This window comes from Taudactylus pleione, unplaced genomic scaffold (assembly GCF_031769625.1).
Source record: "Taudactylus pleione unplaced genomic scaffold, aTauple2 ptg000016l, whole genome shotgun sequence".
Lineage (NCBI taxonomy): Eukaryota > Metazoa > Chordata > Amphibia > Anura > Myobatrachidae > Taudactylus > Taudactylus pleione.
Genome location: NW_028284418.1, coordinates 34,796,822 through 34,822,783, shown reverse-complemented (window position 1 = coordinate 34,822,783; position 25,962 = coordinate 34,796,822). Strand labels below are relative to the sequence as shown.

General features: G+C 41.2%; 1 long non-coding RNA gene across 1 annotated transcript; it reads left to right on the top strand.

The window, feature by feature from the left end:
- Positions 1-3,742: 3,742 nt before the first annotated feature.
- On the top strand, positions 3,743-25,130 carry LOC148541935 (uncharacterized). The gene is made up of 3 exons (XR_015878483.1): positions 3,743-3,832; positions 24,535-24,843; positions 25,048-25,130. It is a non-coding gene; the product is annotated as an uncharacterized LOC148541935 (long non-coding RNA).
- Positions 25,131-25,962: the final 832 nt, after the last annotated feature.

The window sequence follows — 25,962 nt, the reverse complement described above, 5'->3', positions numbered from 1 at the left end:
GTGAAACATATAAAATAACTCATTATACTTTTTGTATGGCGAATTATATAATAAGGTGAAGATGATAGAGATGAGCTGAACACTATACCTTAAAGGACTTGCTATAGTACAGTCCTATTAATAAATGAGCTATTTTGCACAAAGGTAGATAAAGATTTAATATATATGCTTTAAATGTCTAGTAAAGTATTTAGCTTCAGTGTGAGAGAGAATAACATATTTAATTATTCAACTATATCTTTCTCTTTAGTAGCATCTACAGTATATACCAAAAATATGGACATCATTGGCTGAATCACAGAACTTGTACTTTGTTCTTATTTTTAGTAAACATAATGCTATTCTTTATATTGCACAATTGTGCCTAACATATAGGGGTATATCAATTCCCAGAAATGTATTGCAGAATGTCTCTGGGACAGTCGCAAAGTATCTCTGTAGCAATGCGCCTTCGTTCATTATCGTAATAATAAGTGGTAATGTGCACAGCCAGACATCGTGGTGATGTCCGACAGTACATCGCCAAGAATTGAACTGCCCCCATACTGTCAGCACTGTTGCAGGTCCTAAAATATACAGGAGGCATTATTTTATTCCTTACTATACATATAATATAATACTGAGTACCAAAGGACTGAAGTTACATAGTAAGGGCCTCTAATTGTTCCTAATACTGAGTACCAAAGGACTGAAGTTACATAGTAAGGGCCTCTAATTGTTCCTAATACTGAGTACCAAAGGACTGAAGTTACATAGTAAAGGGCCTCTAATTGTTCCTAATGCTGAGTACCAAAGGACTGAAGTTACATAGTAAAGGGCCTCTAATTGTTCCTAAATATTGAAATATGGACAGCCACATTACCAGTTTGTTACGTTCATGAATTCCACACAATACTTTTTTTTCTCATCCAATGTTTCTTCTTATCCAATGTTTCTTCTTATCCAATGTTTCTTCTTAATTTAATATTTAGTGTAATGGGAAAATAAGCATTGTGAGTAAACATTTTTTAGTTCAAGTGCGGTCAGATGAGGCAGGTGAGGCAGAGCCTATAATGTCATAGGTAGGTATACTCCAGAATTTTCATAAATATTAGAAGAAAAATTTTAATAAAATATTATAAATATCTTCTTTGTATTATTCTAATCATTTTTATAGTGAAAACTCTGGAGTAAATAGTATATGGCAGATGAGGCACTGCGTCCCCCCGTCTACGTTTTCCGCACATCTCTGATCAAAACACACCAAATTTCCAGCACTACATACTGCTGCACCTTTGTATAATGCCCACATGAACCCTCGGGTTCATATATGTATCTGTAAATCTGATACTAGTCAGTGTCTCCTTAGCCATTTACCTCACCGCACATCACTACTCATTGGTTATATTATTTATATTTGGTTTTATTTGATTACATCACTGCTCGTTTTTTAGAATAATATAACTGTAAGATACTAACCACATTGTATGCATGAGCGTTATTCACTTAGGCAAAATAAAATTTAATAAACCAGGTAAAAGAGAATATTGACTTGAATCTCATGCTGAGGTTTCAGGCATCCTTTATACCGACTATTCCCACAAGAGAAGCCTGATCCTGACTGCTGGAATGGGTGATTGGGACGCATGCAGTGGGCTGTAGAACACTGTATAATACGTTCTTATTCCACCAGCTCTCGGTGCTCTCTGACATGCCTCCCCATGGTTGCTAAGCAACCTAAATAGTACCACTCTGCATGGGCTCCAATGCACTAGGCAGACTTATATTTCTCACAGCAAATCTGTCAGGTTCGGAGTCATTTAAGAAGAGAAAATATGTGCTCTGAATCAAGATGATAAACTGCATTGAATGCGGACTTTTCCGTGACACGATTGTGTTGTGAACACAGAGAAAAAAGCGAAGTCTTTTGAGACCAGGACAGCCTGTGCTGGCTTCACTGTTTTGCTTGTTCCAATTTGCATTTATTTTTAGCATAACATCTCCATTCTTAATTAGGAATAAAGCATTGCTCTTCTATGTAGATTACAGAAATTGACCAAAGATTAATTATTCCAGGCAATTTATATGGGAGATGACTGACTCATAAATCCTTAACAGAATGCACTGTTTGGGAAACATGCTTCACTGTGTGTCTCAAAGCCATAATATAATCCACCGATTACGCTTTCAATATATGATTTCTATAATGACTAGTAAGTACCCATAATGGTACTTTGAGCGGGATGTAGTGGTCACAATCCCAACAGTGGAATGCAGGCTAGGGATTTATGATAGGCGTTGAAATACCGGCGAATATCATAATCCCAACGCCGGAATGCCGAGGACGACATCCCGAACGAAGGTAAATCCTGGGCGCCGTTAGCCGCGGGGGGGGGTGTGTGTTAGGATTTGGTAGTATAGCGGGGTTAGGGTTAGGTTTGGGGGAGGGAAATTAGGGTTAGGCACCCCAACGGGGGAGGGTTAGGCACCCACCCTGGGAGGGTTAGGTTTAGGGAGCAGTAAGGGGGGGTTAGGGTTAGGCACCCCCTGCGGGTAGGTTAGGGTTAGGCACTAGGGGGGAGGTTAGGGTTAGGCACCACTAAGGGAGGGTTAGGAGGGGAAAGGGGAAGTTAGGGTACTTACCTGCCTCTGTCGAGATCTTGATCCTGTCGGGCATCCGCTGTCGGGATTTGAACTGGCGGCTAAACAGTTGCTGGCATTTCAATCCCATTTCCTTTGATCACATGAATGTTTGACTGTTGCTGTCTCTAAGATGGAAGTAGACAAATATACTCCCTTTAGACATCACATTACTTGTCATGCCCCATATTACTTTGCTATGAAGTGTCCATAAATATGTGTGTGAATCACAAACACACATATGGAGATGTTAGCTATAAAATGCAGGCCGCAACAATATCAAAAGTTATCTTGTGACATTCATTAATATTTAGCTACCATTTGCAATATTATAACTTTTTAAATAGTATACTATGTACCTTTGATTCTTAGCTTAATGTAAACTCTTGTTCTCTGTACAATACTTACATTTGAAAAATGAGTGAAGTAGGCAGTCTGCATCTCAGTCTGTGTGATTGCTCCACTGTAGCCCATTTCCTCCCTCGGAAGTTGAAAACATTCTTAGACAATCAGAGCGTGACCACAAATAAATTTTGGAACTTCTCGTTGCTGGCAAGTTAGTAGCAACCTAAGGTTTATAATTTTTTTATTTTAATTTTGATTAAAATAAAAAATAAGATTCTGCAATAACTAACTATTGCAATGGAAATCCTCCTCTTCCCCTCCATTTACTAATGTTATCTCACTTGCGTTTCGAGATGGAGACTCCTATTTCTGTCATGAAATGGTATCCCTGGCACCTATACATGACAGAGGGTAAAGGTGTCCCCTCTAAGGACCCCGTTGCGAGAAGGCCCTCTCCTCTATTTAACCTGAATGAATCTCCAACCACTTACCCTGGTTGAATTGCCACAGTCCTCCGCTTCTTATCCGGTTTCTCATATTTTTTTTTGCCATAAATGCCTGCTCTTATATACCTTCTTTCTCCCCATCTTTATATATTTTATGTATAATGTTCTGTACCTAATGCCTGTAGATATCCTGTCTCCCCTTTCCCTATTCTTCCTTTCCCCATTACCCCTTTTTTTTTCCTGTGCATCCCCCCCCACACACACACAGATTTTGTTTTCATATACTCAATGAAAATGTAAGAAAATTAAAACTTTTTTTTTTGTTCTAGTTGAAAAACTGACAGTATACCAACTTCAGACAAGATCAGAATAACATTTGGAAGGAATTCCCAGCTGTGAAATTATGAGATTGAAAAAAACGGGTAAGTGAAAACTATTTTGAGTGTTTGCCTAATACATCTTAACTATATGAGTGATTGTTGCGTTTACAGTAAGTCTATTCATGCACTAGAGATCACTTGTTCATTTCGGTAACTCTATATTTTAAGGCAGATATTGTTAGGAAGAATAGATTTGATTAAAGGGGTGTGGAATACAAGATCAACAGTGTCTAGATAGACACTCAATAGATTGACAACAGATGGTACACAGACAATAGGTCGACGTGTACAAACGGTCGACACACGTATGGTCGACTGGCACAAAAGCTCTACATGGGCAAATGGTCGACACAAAAATGGCTGACACTTTTTTTATTTAAGACTAATCTTCCAGGTACCTAACCCTAGCCCTCCCCCAAGTGCCTAAACCTAACCCTAGCCTAACCTTAACCCTCCCCCTGGTGCCTAACCCTGACTGGCCCCTTCCTCAGCTTAACTCTCTGGCAAATGCCTAGCCTTCACCTTCAAAATGTTGAAAAAAAAACATTTGTCAACCATTTGTACCTGTCAACCTATTGACTGTAGACCATCTGGTGTCAACTTGTTGAGCGTCTATCTAGACACTGTCGATCTTTCATTCAGATACAGATTCAAGTAAGTAGAATTAAGTGTTGGCAATCTGAAGACCATCCAGTAGTGGTGGGAAGAAGACTTCACTTCACAGAGAAGTGTGGAATATTAAAGGGGATATTTTAATCATTATGTACAGGCCAAGTGGTTTGGTTTTTGATTAACCTTTTTACACTCACATGTCATGCACACTCTGTCGAGTCCCAGATGTGACAATAAATGATTATTAAATACTAGTAACTCTTAGACTAAATTCTTGTTCTAAACCTGTAGAGGTGTGGTAATATCTTCCTGGTATGTATTTATATTTATATTTATATAATATGTGTAATTGCTATGGACTTTTTTACTTATATGGTGATTTTTGAGTGTCAGAGGCAATATGTTACAGTAGTTCTCAGCTGTTTTACTAAGCCCTGTTTTTGCGATAATATCCAGATTGGCTGTCGATATCAAAAATATCACTGTACTCTCCTTTCTCATTCAAGAATCCTGGGTTATTCTTGGGAGTTGAGGTGAGGAAATGGGCTTTTGTGAATACGCCGTTTGTGCAAAATCAGGAAAAGAGGACCCCCAATAGGTGCCACAATGATCTGTTATATTACTAAAATAAACCCACAGCTGTGAGGTGGGGTGTAAAGCCTCCTAATTGAATCCCATACGAAGAGTCAAACAAAATGTAATAAAGTACACAGTGCTGGGAAATTATGTATATATGGTATGCGCTCGGCATCCCTGTGGTCAGGATGGCAATGCTTACATTACCGGCACCAGAATACCGTCACCGTTCAGAATCCCGGTGCCGGCATCCCGACTGCCGGGATGCTGAAGGTAAGTAACCGGGTTGGGGGGAGGGTTAAGTTTAGGGGTTAGGGTTAGGCACTATAGGGAGGGTTAGACACTAAGCGTGGAGGTTTAGGGATCTGGAGAGGGGGAGATTAGGTTCAAGCACTAGGGGAGGAGGTTAGAGTTAGGCACCTAAGAGGGAGGTTTAGGGTAGGGAGAGGGGGAGGGTTAGCATACCGACCAACAAGTGTCGGTATGTTAACACTGTTGGGATCCCGGCTTCGAGATTCTGAGCGCCAGGATCCTGACTGTCGGTCTTTCATACCGATTCCGTATATATAATATAGTTGCAAGACTATTGAAATAGCTAAAAGTTAGACAATTTTAATGGTAAAAATACACATAAAATATATAAACCATAGGATATAAATGGCGAATATAATAACAATCAGCAGAGTCTGTCTGCATACATTGTAATTCAAATGCAATTAGCAGCTGTTTACACTGTCATATATTGTTACCAGTTCAGGAGTGTCCATACAGTGGATTTTTTTGTCTTTTGCCTCGGCATGACAATGGGCTTTTTCATACCATGGGCAACAGCTGTTGCCTGATTTACATAAACAACATCCTCGGCATCAACATCCTCATCAACGTCCTCATCATCCTTGTTAGCGACAACTACAGAAATATCCTCCTCATCCTCCTGGTGAAATTACACAGAAGCATCCTCGATTTCTACGTCAGCATGTTGACTTGTGCTGCTCATCCCCACATTTTCTGAGGGCACACAAATGGTGGAAGAAGGATCCTCTTCAAGTACATTATTAGAAAGGTCAGGCTCACGCATGAACTGCTGACACACTTGGACTCTCCTCGGGGATCTGTGATTTTTCTGAGTACACAGTTGGTTCATGTGCCTTAACGATTTACATTTTTTTGACACTTCTACAGGAAGAAGGGCTTACATCATCATAAGATGCAGAACCATCAGTCATAAATAAAGGCCAAGGCCTTATCCTTTTCCTTGCTTGTTTGATTTTGACTTAAGCCCTTGGGCATCGGCCTTTATAGATGACGTTAACAGCCTTGCATTGTCATCATGAATGCTGGCAGCAGCTGCAAGACCGGTATGTGTTTCCTGCTCTCCTCTCATTTGATTGTCCTCCATATCAACAAACTTACACTGCGGTCTGACCGGCAGTGTCACCGAACAATATTTTTTTTTACACTGGGGAAGAGCACCCCTGAATGAGGCAACAGTCCCTTGATGAACAACACAGACAGCACCCCTTTTTTATGAAAAACAAAGCACCCCTGCCGAGTGCGGACAGACCACCTGCAGAGTTACAAATACGTGGACGATAAACTGCGGCAGTGTCACCGAACAATAATAGCACAGCTAAGTTGCTAACATACACACAAAAAAAAAATCTTTTTTTTTTTTTTTGTGGATTGATATTAATTTAATTTGACTTTTATTTATTTTACACTGGGGAAGAGCACCCCTGAATGAGGCAGCAGCCCCTTGATGAACAACACAGACAGCACCTCTTTTTTATGGACAACAAAGCACCACTGCCGAGTGCAGACAGACCACCTGCAGAGTCACAAATACGTGGACGCTAAACTGCGGCAGTGTCAACGAACAATAATGGCGCAGCTAAGTTATTGATGCACACACACAAATAAAATAATAATTAAAAAAACATTTTTTTTTTCTTTTACACTGGAGAAGTGCACGCCTAATTGACAAAGCACCCCCCCTGGACAACACAGCACCCCTTTATGGACTGTGCCCTAGCCTGATGGACAGGTCAACCACACAGCAGCAGCCACAGTTAATTGACAGGACAAGTGACACAGCAGCTGCAGCACCCACTGAAGGAAGCCCCCTTTATATACTGCAGCCTAAGCCCCTTTATGGACAACACAGCAGCAGTCTTCAGCCCAAGACCCCGACTGGACAGACACACTGAGTGACTGACAGTGACTGACTACACATCTGCTAGCTTCTCTCTCCACAGCCGAAGTGAAAATGGCGCCGATCGCGGGGCATTTATATAATCCAAAACCCGCGAGAATCCGACTGCGGGAGGATGACGTTTTGTCTCGTTTTGTGATCTGAGTCATGCAGGAAACCTCGAGCCGCGTTCAGATCTCAGTCCAGATCTACAAGTTCGGGTGGGTAAGGTTCTTTGAGAACCAGACCCGCTCATCTCTAATTGTCAGTGACCTGAAAGACATATTAAGCACATGAATTGAAACACCAAAAAACAGCAGTGGCGGATTGGGATGGAAAACCAACCTGGGAAATTGAAGTAGCCCTAAATGGGAGGTGAAGTCTGTGGAGGGGGCAGGGTTTGATGGCATATCTAGATTGATCTGATGGCATCTAAAAGGCATGTGGAAGTGTGTGATGGCATATAAGGACATATGAAGGAGTCTGATGACATATAAGAACATGGTAAAAAGGGAGACAGGGGAAGGGGGCACCAAGCTGAGACTTTGCCCCTGGTGACAGAAGCATAGTTTCACCCCTGGGTTTAGAGCCACTGATTGTAAAATACTGTAATACTAAGGGGAAATAGATTATGGCACAGGTAAGCAAAGAAAGAATATGTAAGTGTAGAGGGCCTTATAATCTAAGAGTGAGGGGTTGTCCAGCAGAGGTGACACCGATTGGTGAGTCATTTTGCTGGTGTGTTAACGTAGGAGGGTACTAAATTATATTATTCATCACTAATAAAGCCAGAGATGGCGTAAGGCCTATGCCTCCCCCAATGTGTGGAAAATGCACTGTTTTGTGGTCAACATTGTAATTACCCACCTCTTCATTTTTATGACACCCAATGACAGTGTCACTCAGCGGTACTCTGGACCCTCTCGCCCTCCATAATATTTAACTGCTAACAAAGATAAGTTCACTTCATTGTTTTATTACCTCCTGCTATAAGTAAGGTTTTTTTTTAGTAAGAGTCGGGTTCTAAAACCTGGTGCTTCCGATCCTGTATATGCCCGAAATTTAAAAGGGCAATGATAGTAAAAGCATTGCCCTTTTAAATTTTGAGCATAATCACGATTGGAAGTGCCGGGTTTTAGAATCCAACGCTTAGAATATAGACCCAAAGAGCATAATTATCCTTTCTCCTAACAATACAATGAACCCTATAGCCCCGCAATCCACATATCCTCCCCACACTCCCATCTACCCAAAAAACATCAGCTCTCGAACCAATACAGCATCATATTTATTATTATTAGTATTGATTACTAAACTTCAAACTCTGTATCTTATTTACAGTCCTGCTGATTGTTTCATTCCAGCTCCTCTATACTGACTTCTGTCAATGCCACAATGTCTTTATGCTGAAAGTACTGGGAGGAGCTGGGTGCATTCAGAGTTGTCCATGATTGCTCAGGATATGCCCTAAAAGGAGGGTTGGCGCCCACCCAAGACCTGGCACCCTCGGCTGCAGTCTGATCAATGGCTGCTGATCTGATTGGTGGAAGGGGGCCCAGGGCACAAGCCCCCCAGTGTCTTCCTTTTAATCTGGCACTGTACTGGTGAGAAAGGAGGTCCTGCCCTTTCGGAAGTGCCCATTCTGTTGGTGGCCCATTCCGCCCATGCATAATAGAATACTCTGCACTAAAAATATCATACTGCATAATAGGGATGGACATCAGAAGCATGGCATCTAATGGTTGCCGGGATTCTGATATCAAAATGTGAGGCGATGGCCACTAGCCATAGCATCATAACCATTCGATGTGATAACCATCGATGGTTATACTATGCGCAGAAGCAGCCATAGCTTCATGCATGCACACAAAAGTTGAGCTGCGTACACCCACTTCCGGATGTTCGCAGCTCATTCCTAACAGTCAGCCTTTGGATAGATATTGGAAGCAGCATCCGATGGCTGGCAACCAGTATTCAATGCAAAAATTATTTCCATACAATTGGAAACATAGATGTTTGCTAGCCATAGGTTGCTAATGTTCATCACTACTGTATAATGCTCAACAAATATACTTACAGTAGGTGAGCCAAACTGTGAAGATACACCTAAAGTCTGAATAGTGACCAACTGAATAGTGACCAACCTTTATGCTAGATATGGTAATAAATCAACATGTTGTAACTATCTACAGACATGAGATAGAATACCAACATTGCTAACGTTCACAAATAATGATAACAGGCAGCATTATACTAGATATTATAAAAAGTGAGAAACAGAATGTTAGCATTCAATGCAGTAAAAAACATAATCACTGAAATTAACCAAACAGCATACAGTCAGAATCTGGAATGAGAGAAAATGTATTATGCATGTAGATCCAGATAACATTCATCCAAGAAATATCTGAGTGAGAATTTGCTAATAATGCCCTCAGGTAAAAGAGATGGATAGTGAAATGCAAAAAGTTTCATGTTGAGGCAGTAAACGGGTTCCACTAAGTCCGCAATTCCCATAAAGGGCACTTTTAAATGTAACATAATTGGACACGATTCTTAACATTTCTTGTACCACGAGTTTAGCAGCACAGAAACTAGTCACTTTAAGTTTACTGTATTAAATTCTAAATGCCTGGCTGGATATACCAAAATAAATCTGACCAAATGGGCACAAAAATAAGTATTGCCGGTAACACAGTATATCAGATTTACCTGAGAACGGATGGAAAACAATTATTGTCATTTAAAGAAAATGCTCATGTTGGAAAATACTGAGGGTTGTCAATAGGAGTGGTCCGACTTACAGAAAACTTGGCTATATATGACTTTTTGTTATATATATGAATCTTCAGTAAAGTGACCAAGTCTGTGATGTTTTGTACAGAATTCCTACTTATTTGACTACAGGAATTTTGCCAGATTCTATAGAATGTATCATACATGTCCAATTCAAGGTTAGCTGGGTCAAGCACTTGTGATTATTAGTAAACTGTTAGCCTACTATGGTTTGTCCTGTGTTGCCTAAAGAGTAACTTTTCTAATAAGAAGATATGTCTTGTTTCATATCAATATTTTCAGCCATAGGGCAAAAGTCCAGGAATGATGATGTTTGTCCATGAAAAATGACGTTTTGCCGCTTTCTGAGTCCCGTTTTTTGGCAGGAAAAATCAGAACTCGGCGTGGAAATCAGAACTAATCCGAATCTGCTTATCTCTAATTATTACACTGCAATTTAGATGTCAGTGGACATACCCCTCCCAAATCTTAATCTCTCTGCACATTTTCCATCTTCCCCACCTGCAGTACAACATGGTTTTACCAAGATGCACAGTTACTTAATCTTTCTTATTCTCAAATCTGAATCAGGCCCTTAATGAATAAATTATCATCATCAGAATATTGATATAGGTAAATAACATTATTGCATTTAGCAAAAATGGTGTTGAGTTAAGCCACAGAGGTCATATGGAAGAGCATAAGCTATCAGCTAGTCCTCCAAATCCTTCCACAGACATCACTGATTATGGCTTATGCCACTGTATGACAGGAACATGCCAGTCATTTAACATGTGACACTTTAGGCTTTGCTATCTCCTTTCGCTGACCATTCTAGAGCAACGCAAATTAGACACTCCACTCTATTTACACCATTAAACAGGTTAACGCTCACCTAATAGACGGGACAAATGCTGTTCTGTAGTGCCTCATTTATATATCAAGTTAAGTACCTCTTAAGCATACACTTGATAGTAATATTATTTAGCTGTCCTTCTACTCATTTCCTATTGTTTAGTATTTTTACCAAAAGCTGAATGCAGGAAATATCAGAAGTACAGACTACAATATCACCAGACAGGAATCTTTTATATAACTCTCAGATAGACTGGATTGTGCGCAAGCACGACTCAATGGCAACTCATGCGCAATAGAGTCAATGGGACGGTACCCAGTAGCGCATTGCTTCACCGACGTGATGGGCAAGAGGCGAAGGAACTCTCAATGGCGCACAGTCATTGCGATGTCCCAGTATGCCTGCAATGGTAACTCTCTTTGTTAATTCATGTGTTAGTGGGATTACTTGTTCTTCAAGTGTGAACATAACTTGGTCTCACACGTGTCATGAGCTTTATCATCTTAGTTGTTGAGGTGCACAGTAGCAGAGAAAGCAGTTGGGCTTATAAACACGTGTTTGCCATTGTTACTGTAGTGCAGAACATCACTTTCGCAGGCTACTTCCCTAGTCCATGTTGATTGTAGTAACATTCTTTTTTTTACTTTTCCAAAGTAATTTTTCTATTTTTAGCAGTGTTGAGCTTGCAACTGTAGCAAAGCATATCCTTTGTGATTTCTTAGTGACTCATCACATCCATTTAAATGATAGCAATCCAGCACCAGCTGGCAACGACAGCCGCACAGAGGTCCTGTCACCGTCCTGGCTTGCCAGTTAGGTAGCTCTGCTATGTCCAAGTAGTAATCCAGATCCTTTCTGTGGAATAGAGATAAAATACCTATAAAATGTAAGCAAGATAATCTCTTTTTCTTCAGTCCGGTTACAAAGACCACTTGACAATCAGAGAGTAATAATGTCTAATCAGTCACACCGTACTGTTCTTTCCCTCTGCACACATTCAGTAATTACTATCAAGTCTAATGGCCACCACCGACAACTGAGCCCTAGCTATGAAGTTTGTATCCATTCATAATGCAGCCCTGTTTCCTTTATGTATAAGATTGTACCTGAGTCCTGTGTTATTCCATTGCTGTGATGTGAAAATCAATGAGATATTTTCATCTGAGCGGCCTAGAAACTGCTGTGATTTTTTTTCTAGTGATTCCAGAATCCCAAGGTGTCATGTAGAGCACACTGCAGACTGCAGTCATTTTCAGTACAGTATTGTCTTCAGAAATATCCACCCTCCTCCACCCCATACCCAGAAATGCTATTTTACTTTTTATACATGCTATATAGAATATATCACAGGCACCATGTAGAGTCTGAACATTTGTCATTTAGAGAAATGTTCCTATTAATTATTTGTTAACCACTAAAAAAATTCAGTCCAGTTCACATACTTATAATGAATTTGTCCAGGGGAAATACAGCAAAAGACTGACACTTTTACACGCCTTCTCCATGTATGCCTCCTGTAGGACATTTTGTTCAGCTGCCCACGGGTATGCCCTGAGAAGTAGTCTGCGATTATCATTACTATACAGCATGTTGCCCCAATCCCTCTCCCCTTCCTGTGCCAAAACCCTTTGTAACCTCTAAAGTGGCTGAGGTTAGCTCCGCTCCATTGTTAATTAAAACTATGCATTATATGTAATAACGAAATATTATATGTAAATATGGCTTCTCTCTGCCATATATACATAGAGAGCAGGTCTGCAGAGAAAGAAAAATAGGCAATATTGGGCGGTATATGCTGGACTATGAGACACTTATTTTTCTATCTTGTTTCACTTTCTGCTATCCTGCAAAGAAAATGCCCATTTTTCAACTCTTTTCTGACTTCTGTTTCTATTCTTCTCAGGACCTGCTAACTGTGACAAGTCCTTAGGGGCCTATGTATCAAGCTTTTTTTCATAAAATTATGTAGAAACTGCAGTTTTTGCATAATTTTATGAACTGTTGCTATGTACTAATAGCACAATGCAGGAGATTCTACATAAATCTCCGGCATAGTGCTAATTAGCACTGCAGATCGCAGTCCCCATTATTCTCAATGGGGGCTACAATCTCAGCCCTATGTAACAAACTTCAAAAAGCTAAGCTTTTTGAAGTTTGGCCCCGCTTTAAGCCTATGGAGGCTTACCCGCAGGCAAGAGATCTTCCGATCTCTCTCCTGCAGCCTCTGGCCGGCAGCGGTGGCTGAAACTGTGCACATGTGCAATGTCAGCTTTCCCCCGGAGAAATCTTTCACAAACAGACTTCTACACAATGCCAGGTATATCGCAACCGCTGTCCTTCGAGTTCCCCTTTGTACATAGTGGAGATATTTTCATTAAAATATATATATATATCCCCCGCGATATGGAACCTTGATTGTTAATACATTGGCTGCTTAATCCCCAATCTAAATATTCAATCTGACCAAAGAATCTGTATATTTACATCATAAATTCCCAGTAAGTGCCAGTACTTTATCTGGGATTTCTTTACTTTGTCAGTGCCAGTACTTTATCTGGGATTTCTTATTTAAAGCAGAAACATCTGCTTAAATATTTTTTTTAACGGCAAAACCAACCTGGTTTTACCTTTAAAAAAGGCTGCTCTTCCTTCTGACTTATCTTTAGCACATTTTTTACTGTCAACTTTTTCTCTCCCATCATCTTCTTTGTACATGACAGGGATGGAGAGAAATCATATTTATTGGCAGCATAGATTTCTGTGTCACAAAGCATGCTTGTTGAGGACAGAGATCATTAGTAGGATAAACAGGCAGCTTAGTCTCTGTAGCAGGTGCTGGCATAATCTTGTTTCCTCATCTCTCCGGGGAATAATGCTCTTTAGGGGACTATTTGCTTTGTATCTGAAGAAGAGAAAAAAGTATTTTCCTACATTTCACACTGTACACTGGGCCTGATTCAGCAAGGAACGCAAAGGAGAGAACCCACGCCCTTGGCCGGTGTTTTTGATCTGCGCATGCGTATGCATCGCACTGTGCGTGCGCGAACTAGCCAGTGTAATCGTGTTATGGTACACAGACTACACGCAGTGTGCACCCAGACCCTTCCGATACTGATTGACAGGAAGTGCCGTTTGTGGGTAGTGACGGGGGGTGGTCAGGCGAACGCAGGTGTTATAACGCCGTTATAGGGGTGTGCATAATTAAGGCAGTGTGGCGGCATACGCAGCCATACTGTAAGCTGTACACAGTAAGCGGCCAAAATCCTTCGGCAGGTCAGGTCAACCACAATTGTGCGTATGAGACCGATGGTTCTCAATGTTACCGATGTTTACGCTATTTTGCGTACTGATCAGGCTGTGAGTAAAGGGAGATGGGCGGCTTTATATGGGGCTGGGCGTCTGCATCTTGTGCTGCGATCTCCGTACGTATGCATTGATTAGCATACTCTGGCAGCGGACAGGTGTGTGCGTATGCTCTTGTGTGCGTTCCTTGCTGAATCAGGCCCACTGTTGTCTGCTCCTGTTATTCCCACTTATATTCCTTATAACATCTGAATGAAATCATGTTAAACACATTTTAACAGCAATTAGATACATGAGTACAGGTACTGTAACTGCAAAATGTATTAGGTGGGGAAAATAAACAGAGCAGGGCTTTATATACCGGGGATAGGTCATGCATCTGCTCGCCCTTATAATGAGAGACAGTAATACGTACTCATTGCAGAAATTGTGACCTATTTTAACCAAAACATAACAATGGACTACATAATATTCCTTCCTAGTATTTTTTTATCCTTTAATTGTAAAGCACCAATAAAAAACAAATACATTGAGAAGACCATTTTACAGAAGGTGAGGCTACTTTCTAATTAGTTTGTCCCACCTGATGGAATGTTGTACATTAGAAGCCACTATCCTCAGAATAATGACCCACTGCTGTCAGTTAATACATTACTGTAGAATAAAAAATATATATTTATATTGTTTTTCCTGATTTAAAGGATATGTTAATTTTTCTTACTGATTATATTTTGAAAAAAACATCATGTTCACCTAAAACTTTTTCTAATTACTCTTATTTTCCACTGAACATCATACCACACGGTTTGCAATGTTTATGTACAGATCTGAAATCCAATTCCCCTCCACATCATAGACCTGGGCTGTGGGACTGTGATATTTATGTTCTTGACGAGACACTGTTTTAGACAATCTAATACCCCTTTTCCACCTAAATTCCGGGTCTGACCCGGAGTTGGAACAAAGTTCCAATCTGGATCAGACCCGGAATTTTGCCGGCGCCGACTCGGGATATTCCCGAGTCAGCGGCGCTCACACCGGAGTCGGGTCTGCATAGATCCGGCGTTTCCGGAGTGAAAGTGGTCGCTTGGAGATGACGTCATCTCCAAGCGCCACTGAAGCCAGACCAATCGGCCGGCTAGCAGCGCACTCCAGGTCATCGTGACCCGGAGTGCGCTGTTCTCACAGTAGGGTTTCACGGGCGTAGCCCGTGTTAAACCCTGCTAGTTACCTGGGTTGGATTGCCGGGTCACTCGACCCGGCAATCCAACCCTCTCCCCTTTTACACCAGGGAGCTGCCCGGGTTAACCCTTAAAAAACCCGGGTTTTAGCTCCAGTGTAAAAGGGGTATAATACTGCTTTTATACCTAAATTCCGGATCAGACCCGGAATTTAGCCAGCGCCGACCCAGTATATTCCCGAGTCGGCGCCGTTCACACCGGAGCCGGGTCTGCAGAGACCCGGCTCTTCCGGGATGGAAGTGGACGCTTGGAGATTACGTAATCTCCAAGCACCACTGAAGCCGGTCATCGTGACCAGGATCACGCCGTTTACACTGCAGGGTTTCACAGGTCATTCCCGTGTTAAACCCTGCAAGTTACCTGGGTTGGAGTGCCGGAATCCAACTCTGTCCCCTTTTACACCAAGGAGCTACCCGGGTTAATCCTGCAATAACCCGAGTTTTAGCTCTGGTGTAAAAGGGGTATTAGAAAACCTGTGGGTTTTGAAAAAGTCAGTTCATCTAAACATTTGTCAGTTTCCAGTTTCAGGGGTCCATGTATTAATCCTTGGAGAGAGATAAAGTACAAACCAATCAGCTCCTAACTGTCATGTTACAGGCTGTGTTTAAAAAATGACAGGAGCTGATTGGTTGGTACGTTATCTTTCTCCACTTTATCTCTCTCCAAGGCTTAGCATATTTACCCCTCAGTGATTAAGAAATTAACGTGTATAATATCAATGTCCAAAAAGCAAATAGAGATTTGCATATGCAAATCAACCTTTAGGGGCCTTTTCAATTACACGTGAGAAACTGCAGAAACGACTTTGGGTGTGAGGTGTAATGGGCGTACATTACATTACCGTAATTGCCAATATGTGCGCAGGGCACATGTCACAAAGCTCTAGCGGCAGTTGAATAGGCCCCATAGTAGATGACACCTGTATGTAGGCTTGCCATAATATCCCTTTAATCCGGGACACTTATGAATTACACAGATTCTGTGGCTGACCAAATGCAAGCCTGGATTTCACCTCGTTTTAATCAGCCACAGAACTTGTGTAAATCACAGGTGTCCCAGATTAAAGTGATATTATGGTAAAACGACCTGTTGGTCAATTACTTCCCAAAATGTGCAGATGCCAAGTTTATTTAGTGTTGTACAAATGTGTATATTTAGCGATCTACAGCATATATACGTGCTCATCTACATTCCTCTTTTGTGTACTGCACCTGTAAAATGGGAATGCACTTATTTTAGTGGGATTATGGGAGCACATGACATCATCTTGTTTCTGTATTGTCAGTCCACCTGCTCTGTAGCTCACCAGGAATACCCTATCTCCCTCCAACTTCTGCTCAGGACCAGCACAAATGTCAACTCCTCCACTATCATGCTCAGTAAACCGATGCACATTTTTGGAAACCTAGTCACACTTATGCAAAGCGAGAAACAATGAGACTAACACTGATTCTGAGCTGCACCTCGAAAAAAAAGCATGAACACTCTATAGATTTATTCTCCTATATAATATACAGTTTTTGATACATAATTGTAATATCTTTTTCTTATAGACAAAAAACAGGCAATGGTACAAATTATAAAGATTATAAACAATAGTGAAATTACAAGGTAAAGGTGTAACTTAGAGAAACAACAAAAGATGTAACAAGTAGCAAATAAGCAACTAGATCATAAAAGATTAGTAAAGTGTTGATGTAAATTGAGACCACCATTAACTGTTGATGATGATCCTTAATACCGAGCCATTGGAAGCTCCTATCTTATTATTATTATTATTATCTTCACATATTGTACGCAACGCTGTACATAAAATAGCCATAGTAAATCTGGGTACACACTATGCGATCCGTCTTATGATATATTGTTCCAAAGCGGATCGGAAACACATATCATGTGAATCGAATAGTGTTTACGCCAGATCGTGTGTGCACGGCAGTCGTACGTTGCTTCGGTCCATCTGCTGTGCTGCACAGCAGATAGGTCAATGCAGTGAACAACGCCATGCGCGGGGGGGGGTTAAGTTTAGGGCTCCTGGGGGGGACTTAGGGTTAGGCGCCCCCCCGGGAGGTTAGTGTCAGGCTAGGGGAAGGAGGGGTTAGGGTTAGGCACCCCCGGGGAAAGGTTAGGGTTATACGGTTAGGCATCCCCCGGGGGGACTTAGGTTTAGGCGGCGGGGAAGGGGGGGTTAGGTTTAGGCACTTAGAGGGGGGATTAGGGTTAGGCACTTGGGGGCAGGTTAGAGTTAGGCACCCCTAAGGGAGGGTTAGGGGGTAGAATAGGTTAGTTTGTACTTACCTTCCGACGTTCTGGATTTCCACCTGTGTTGGGCTGCCGCTGCCGGGATTTGCGGACGGCGGTAAATCATACCGAAGCCCATGTGAGATGGCAGATGGGGATGTAGGAATTGCTAGGACTCGATCAAATCTGCATAAATGTGAATTTTATTATTCAATAATACTATATAAAAAACATTATATCTAAAAAGTAGCACTCATTAATTATTTGTAATGTCACACTATCTCTATTGTTAATTGTCAATCAACTGAGATAAATGCAACAACATAAGAAACTATGTATATACAGTCAGGTGCATAAATATTGGGACAGTGACAGAATTTTCATATTTTGGCCTCTATTCACCACCACAATGGCTTTGAAATGAAAAAAACAAGATGTGCTTTAACTGCAGACTTTCAGATTTAATTTGAGGGTAATTACATCCAAATCTGGTGAACGGTGTAGGAATTACAACGGTTTCTATATGTGCCTCCCACTTTTTAAGGGGCCAAAAGTAATGGGACTATCAACTCAAAAGCTATTTCATGGACAGGTGTGGGCTATTCCCTCGTTATTTCATTACAATTAAGCAGGTAAAAGGTCTGGAGTTGATTCTAGGTGTGACATTTGCATTTGGAACCAGTTGCTGTCGACTCTCAATATGAGATCCAAAGAGCTGTCACTATCAGTGAAGCAAGCCATCATTAGGCTGAAAAATCAAAACAAACCTATCAGAGAGATAGCAAAAACATTATGTGTGGCCAAATCAACTGTTTGGAACATTCTTAAAAAGAAAGAACGCACTGGAGAGCTCAGCAACACCTAAAGACCCGGAAGACCACAGAAAACAACTGTGGTGGATGACAGAAGAATTATTTCCCTGGTGAAGAAAAACTCCTTCACAACAGTTGGCCAAATCAAGAACACTCTCCAGGAGGTAGGTGTATATGTGTCAAAGTCAACAATCAAGAGAAGACTTCACAAGAGTGAATATAGAGGGTTCACCACAAGATGTAAACCATTGTTGAGCCTCAAAAACAGGAAGACCAGATTAGAGTTTGCCAAACACCATCTTAAAAAGCCATTACAGTTCTGAAACAACATCCTATGGACAGATGAGACAAAGATCAACTTGCACCACAGTGACGGGAAGAGAACAGTATGGAGAAGGAAAGGAACTGCTCATGATCTAAAACATACCACCTCATCAGTGAAGCATGGTGGTGGTAGTGTCATGGTGTGGGCATGTATGGCTGCCAATGGAACTGCTTCCCTTGTATTTATTGATGATGCGACTGCTGACAAAAGCAGCAGAATGAATTCTGAAGTGTTTCGAGCAATATTGTATGTTCATATTCACTGAAATGCTTCAGAACTCATTGGACGGCGCTTCACAGTGCAGATGGACAATGACCCGAAGCATACTGCAAAAGCAACCAAAGAGTTTTTTAAGGCTAAAAACTGGAATGTTATGCAATGGCCAAGTCAATCCCATGACCTGAATCCGATTGAGCATGCATTTCACTTGATGAAGACAAAACTGAAGGGAAAATGCCCCAAGAACAAGCAGGAACTGAAGACATTTGCAGTAGAGGCCTGGCAGAGCATCACCAGGTATGAAACCCAGCGTCTGGTGATGTCTATGCGTTCCAGACTTCAGGCTGTAATTGCCTGCAAAGGATTTGCAACAAAGTATTAAAAAGTGAAAGTTAGATTTAGGAATGTTTAGCTTGTCCCATTACTTTTGGCCCCTTAAAAAGTGGGAGGCAAATATAGAAACAGTTGTAATTCCTACACCGTTCACCTGATTTGGGTGTAATTACCCTCAAATTAAATCTGAAAGTCTGCAGTTAAAGCACATCTTGTTTGTTTCATTTCAAAGCCATTGTGGTGGTGAATAGAGGCCAAAATATGAACATTCTGTCAGAGTCCCAATATTTATGCACCTGACTGTATATATATATATACACACATATATATATATATATATATATATATATATATATATATATATAGATTGACTGAGATAAATAAATCTCTCAAATCCTTTGTACTGATAAAAATCCAGGAATAGTGGCCTGATGTTATTAACATATAATTTAATGCGTGGCTTCCGTATATGACATATACTGCATGATGCCAGAATCAGTCATGTGAATGGCCAAATAATTACCCTCTTCAGCAATGTGGTTTGAGTCCCGTGAGGGTGAGAGGCTGTATATGGCCTGGAAATGTCCCAGATTCTAGGATAATGCTCACCCCGTTGGCTTGATCTGTGTCTTGGAGGCGTTTGCCGCTGCTGAGCTGAAAATTCCTGAAGTTAGCAGATAGATGTCAGCCGTCGGTGAGCTTAGACTGTGTCCCACTGCAGTATATCAGAAGTCGCTGCCACCTGTATAATGTATCAGTATCCTGGATGGTCAAATCTCAGTAGACAGCATCTTAACCATATAGATGGCGACTGGGGGATCCCCTGACACGTTTCGCCCCTAAAAGTAGTTGGGGCTTTTTCAAAGAGGCATATAGTGTGTAACCAGCTTGAGAGTAACACTTGACATATCATAAAAACAGTAAATGTAAATTGACATATCATAGGAACAACACAGAGTAATAAACCCACAGACTAGTTAAGACACGGTCAAGGGGCAAGCGTGGACTGCCTCACCGGATCTTGACAGTAAGCAGAGGTGAGTCACGGAGAGAACACGGCAGTTCAGCACTCAGTGAGCTTGTACACGAGTGTCACTAAATTCGACTAGGAGACATGAGACAAGGAGAGCTTACATGCTAAGATGAAGAGTGGACAGTTGTATTGTGTCCTAGGGAGAAAAGCAGGTAATCGTACCATTTACTATACTCTTTAGGCACCTGTCATGTTCTTTTGTACAATCACCTGCAAATTAATTTCCAGCATTGCCAAAAAACTATGGAGATTAATGAGGCACTCTCTGATCTCAGTGGAGATACAAGAGTAAGGGGATTGGAATGCGCTGTTAGTTTATGTTCCATTATGCTTCACCACTTGCTCAATTTGAAGACCTCATGTACAACAAAATAAGATGCCAATTTGTTGTTGCTTCTTTTTGTCCGTTTTTTTTTTATTATTATGAATTATTCTCCAATATTCTACAAATAAAATATAATTTTCCATTTGGCAATTGCTCCTTTTTAAAATGTTACACCCTGTCCTGTATCAGATTTACATAATTCTGCTGGTGGTGCACTTTACAACGTTCACATCTTACCATCATAGATCTGGGCTGTGAGAGGATGTTGTTCTTGATGACATAATAGACACACTAGGAAAACCTGTTCGTGTGGATTTTGAAAAGGGCAGTTAATATACATTTTTGTTGGTTTCCAGATTCAGTGATTAGGAAATGTATATCAGTAAACAAATAGCATCTTAACATATGAATTCAGAATTCCATCTGATTTTACTGTACTCAGCATATCAATTCAATTAAAATTTCTTGTTAATTGCCATAAGCAAAATTTAAACCGATGCTGAAGGAAAACATGGTCAGAACATGCATTTAGTCAGTATTTGTTATAATAGGCAGAATTACTTCCCTCCCGCATCTCTCTGATTTCCTAGTGAAACGGGCTGAATGGTAGACATTATGATGTGATTCTCATATCATCTGTCTCCTCTATCTACTATACATGCTGGGTACATCCCAGAGTCAGAAGAAGGCGTAACCTCCGACCTGATGACACCACCGCTGGGCTACTGCACGTGTGCAGCTGGCACCATTTTTACTGTGTAGAGTTGCGCTTTAGGTGAGACATCTACATACTATTGCTGTTAATCCCTGCAGTACCGCTATTCTGCTTACCGCTGATAACACTGTGTTATCAATAAAACCAGCACTTTGGTTAAGGACTCTCCGTGTGGCCTAATAGTCACTTTTACATTCCGCCTGACACCTATTGTGACCACCATCCCAATCGACTAAATCAATAATCTTGGCCACTCCCAATCTTCACAGACCTGTAATTTGCGGCAATTTGTCACCAGAGGGCGGAATTGGCTCTTCTCATTATTAGGCTTTATGATCTCTTGCAGCATAATGTTGCATCTCCCCCCAGGGACTCTTTTAGCATATAGCCAGTGAAGCAGCACCTGTAGGTTTTCGAGACACATTTTATTTTGTAATCTTGTTTCAGTCAGAAAGTTGTGCATCCAGCTGTCACTATATTCAAGGAGGATGGTCCTAAATTTACTTTATTTCATACTTACCTACTTTTGATTTCTCCCTTTTAGGAGAAGGCCAGAGTGGAGTTTGAGCTGACTGGTTATATGGCGAGAGCTTTGTGTCATTAGGCCCCACTTATGGCATAATGCTGCCATTATCCTAGAATCAAATCATATAGGTCCTGCGCCTCCCCATGGACCCATGAGTCCAGTAGGATGCTCCCCATTCTGCCCACTTCTGGTAGTGGTAGGTCTATTACATTAAAGATGGGGCGTATCTATAATGGGTGTACACACGGGCCCCTGGGTCCAGGGGGCCCACACAACACACCCTGCACCAGTTATTCAATACTTGCCTCTCCTGAGTCCCACAACAGGGAACACATTGCTTGGAAAATGAACGCCGCGACCATTTCCCAGGCATTTTGCGCATGCGCTTTAGGGAAATCACCGGGAAAATGGCTGCCGTGCCGCTTCCCTGGTGACCTGCGCAATCGCAGTAGTCTGTAGCACAGACTAGTGCCAACAGTTTACTGCTGCTCTCAGTGCACTGCCAGCCGGGGTAGAGAGGGTGGGGGATCCCGGACAGACACTGCACATGGGCCCCCTCCTCTTTTAATATGCCCCTGATTAAAGGCAATATGTCATAAGAACAGGCTTTCAGCTTTCTCTCCATATACTCACTGGTATGTACTCAACTCTTATCCGGCTCATTCAGACTTTTACATGCAGGATGCAATTGCTTAGTCATGATTGGATTAGTCATTGCCCCCTTATAATGGATGAATAAATCTCTCAAGGTTTGCTAAGGTCCTGTTTTGCTTTCATCCAGAATCCAGTGTACGGTTTGTGTCACATTTCTGTACATGTACTGCTAAGAATGAGCAAGCTACACCCACATATGTTCTGCCAGCAGTAGAGAGCCTATGCCACTTCCTTTTCCTGACACCCTTAATTACAACACAGACTTTAATATGATGTATGATAGGAGCTCTATTCATGTAACTAAAACATTGTATATTTCTTATGTATGTAACTAGCTAATGTGCTCGGCATTGCCTGGTTCATTTCTTATGTTTTCTTTATGTGTTTATTTATTCTCTTATGTTTGTCATTTTAAGAATAAAATAAAAATCTATACTATGAATCACCTATATATCCTCATGAATCAAACAGACAATCAGAGGTGTTTTAAGAGGACGCAGGATCTTTGTACAGCACCCAATCACCCCCCTGCACCAACCCCCATACTTTTTGCCAGTGGTGCCATCTTTGCAGTGAAGTATTTGGAAAGACAGCAAAGACTTGGCATAGACATAGCTGGATAGATGGCTCCACATGCAGATGGTAACGGAGAAGGGGGTACGGCACAGTGTCTGTTCTGGGTGTAAAGTGATCCTATGAGCACCTCACACCTAGCAGCAATTATTGATACTCCACTGTAGACAATGTAATCATATTTACAACTTGCATGAAGTGTAATGTTTAATCTTACACACTGAGGTCATTATAATAATAATTATTATTATTATTATTTTATAATTATGGCCCTGATTCAGACCCGGACGCAAGTGGCCGTTGGTACGTTCGGCGTACGTGCCGAAATATGTTAATTTAAGCGCTCGCTCGTAATTTCGTACGCAGCTAAACTTCCACCCCAAAGTCTCCCGACCCCTCTAGCTAACGAGCGAGCCAAATAGCGAGCGTACATCCCCAATGTGGCTTGCAGGGAACGCTCGCACAAGTACAAACTGGAAGTGGGCCTGTCAGATTTCGATTACCTGCTCGTTCATTCAGCCTACCTGCTTCAATCGTATCATGCCAAACAATATATCAATTAGCTTAATTGCTCTTCACATGTTTTCCAAACGTTTTTTTTTGTTTTTCAATAAACTTTACTCTTGTCCGTGTTTTTGTTTACCCACAGAATACGTACGGTTTAAACAATGGTTTTCTTTATTCAAAATACATGTTTGATCCAATTATCAAATTGTTTTCCATGTTTTTACCCACGCATATTTTACTGGTTTCATTTCTTTATTAAAATTAGCTTACGCATGTCACTGCATCAAGCCTATCATCTCACAATAGATTTTTTGGCCTGTAGAACACATGACTCATACACTAACCAATAGAATGGTTCCTGTTAATTTCCCAACTACATTAGCCAATCAAAATTATTTTCTGGTCTTTATTAAAACTGTTTTATTAAAAATACACCATTGCCATCATGAGAGCCTCTGCATTCACCAAGCGGGAGCTTATTGTTCTGACAGAGGTGATGGACCGGCGTATCACCAGCCAGCCCCCCCATCAGCAATCGGGAGAAGCATGCCGCCTATGCGGAGGTTCGCGGCCGCCTGCGTTCCTTCGGCTCACGCCGACAGATCGGTCAGCTGGAGCGCAGGTGGTCCGACCTTCAACGGCGGACGCCCCGCTTGCTGGCATGTTTTCGCCAGCGTATAGCGGAAAGTAAGTTATGTTTTGTTTGGTTTTCATGTTTATATTTGCGCCCCTATCTGCGTGTGCATGTTTTCTTGTTTGGCCTGTTTCTTTTTTTCACACATATCTGCGTGTGCATCTTTTCTTGTTTGGCCTGGTTCTTTTTTTCACACATATCTGCGTGTGCATGTTTCCTTTTTGTTTGTTAACCAATTCGCGTTTAGAAAGGTGATGTTCTAAACTAACCTCAATTTGTTTTCCATCATTTAGGGGCCGAGCGAAGACTACGGCGTCATCACCTGCGCAGACGTCGCCCTCGTCCCCTCTCCCCAACCCCGAGCCAAACCTCCTCTCCCCAAAATTCCCAAAATTCCCCCTCCACCCCAGCCTGCCCAGACCCTGTCGCCCCTCCCTCTTGGAGATTTCCCCTCCATCCAAATTCCCCCTCCCCTCAACCCACCCCTCTCTTGACCACCCCATCTCCAGAGTCTGTAATCACCCCGCCGAACTCCTTTGGAAATTTGCCCACCTCCGAGGAGGACGATGGTGTGGTTCCTGGTCCAGCCGTCATTCTCAACAGTATGTTACCCTTTTATCCTTTTTTTTTTGTTTTTTTTGGGGTGTTTTTTTTTTAAAGTTTTTGTTTTGTAAAATGAATTGGGGTTTTTTTGGTTTTTCTAACACAATTGTCACTTTTTGCTAAGTCGATTTTGCTGTAGAAGTTTTTTACATTCATAAATTATGGATTCATTTTAGTAAGCACCACAATTTTATAACCCACAGAGGACCAGAGGCGTTTGGCGGAGCTAGCCGGGTGTGTCCAAATGTTGAGGGGGCATGTGATCGGCCTGCTGGTGGTCCTGGATAGAATGTCGGGGATCCTGCGCCACTAATTTATTTTATTTATTTTTTTCTGAAATATTTTACAAAAATAAACATTTAAATTTTGAATACAGTCTCATTCCTTGTCTGAAAATCTTAGATTGTTTAAACTTACATAAGTAGACTATTGCAGCAAGTATTTTAAACTAATGTAACTAAGATTGTGTAAAGCTGATTTTTTTAAGCAGGCACATGAAACACCTAACACTAACAATAGGTTTGGAGAGTTACCAGCATTTTTTTGTTATTTTTTTTTTGGTATTTTTAAATTTTGCTGTAAACCTGCTTAGGCCGAGATTCTAAAACACACTGATTCTACATAATACCTGTTGGTGTTGGTTTTAACCCACAAAGCATAGGAAAATAATGAGCACATTGACACATTACAGGATTAGCCATTAAGCAACTTTTCCTTGGGTGAACCTGCTTACACTTGATTTTAATGTCGAAAAGAAATGATGTTTTTCAAAGAACCAAAAATTTATTACAAATAAATAATAAACACAAAGTGTTGGGTCACAATCAATACACACAGTGATAACCAACTCAAAAATCCAGCCTACACCATAATAAAAAAACACAAAACAATCAAGAACTGTTTGATGAATGAGCATGCCAACATGATTCCACAAATGTTGCATTTCCAAATTGGGTCCAGAAGATATATCCAATGTGGCCACATGAAGTCATTTTTTGGGAGCAGGAAGTAGTCATCATTTCCTTCCAAAATATTGTTTTAAAAAAAAAAATGGGAAAATAAAAACCGATTAATTTGATTTCACAATAATAACCTTTCGACATTATGTCAAATAACTT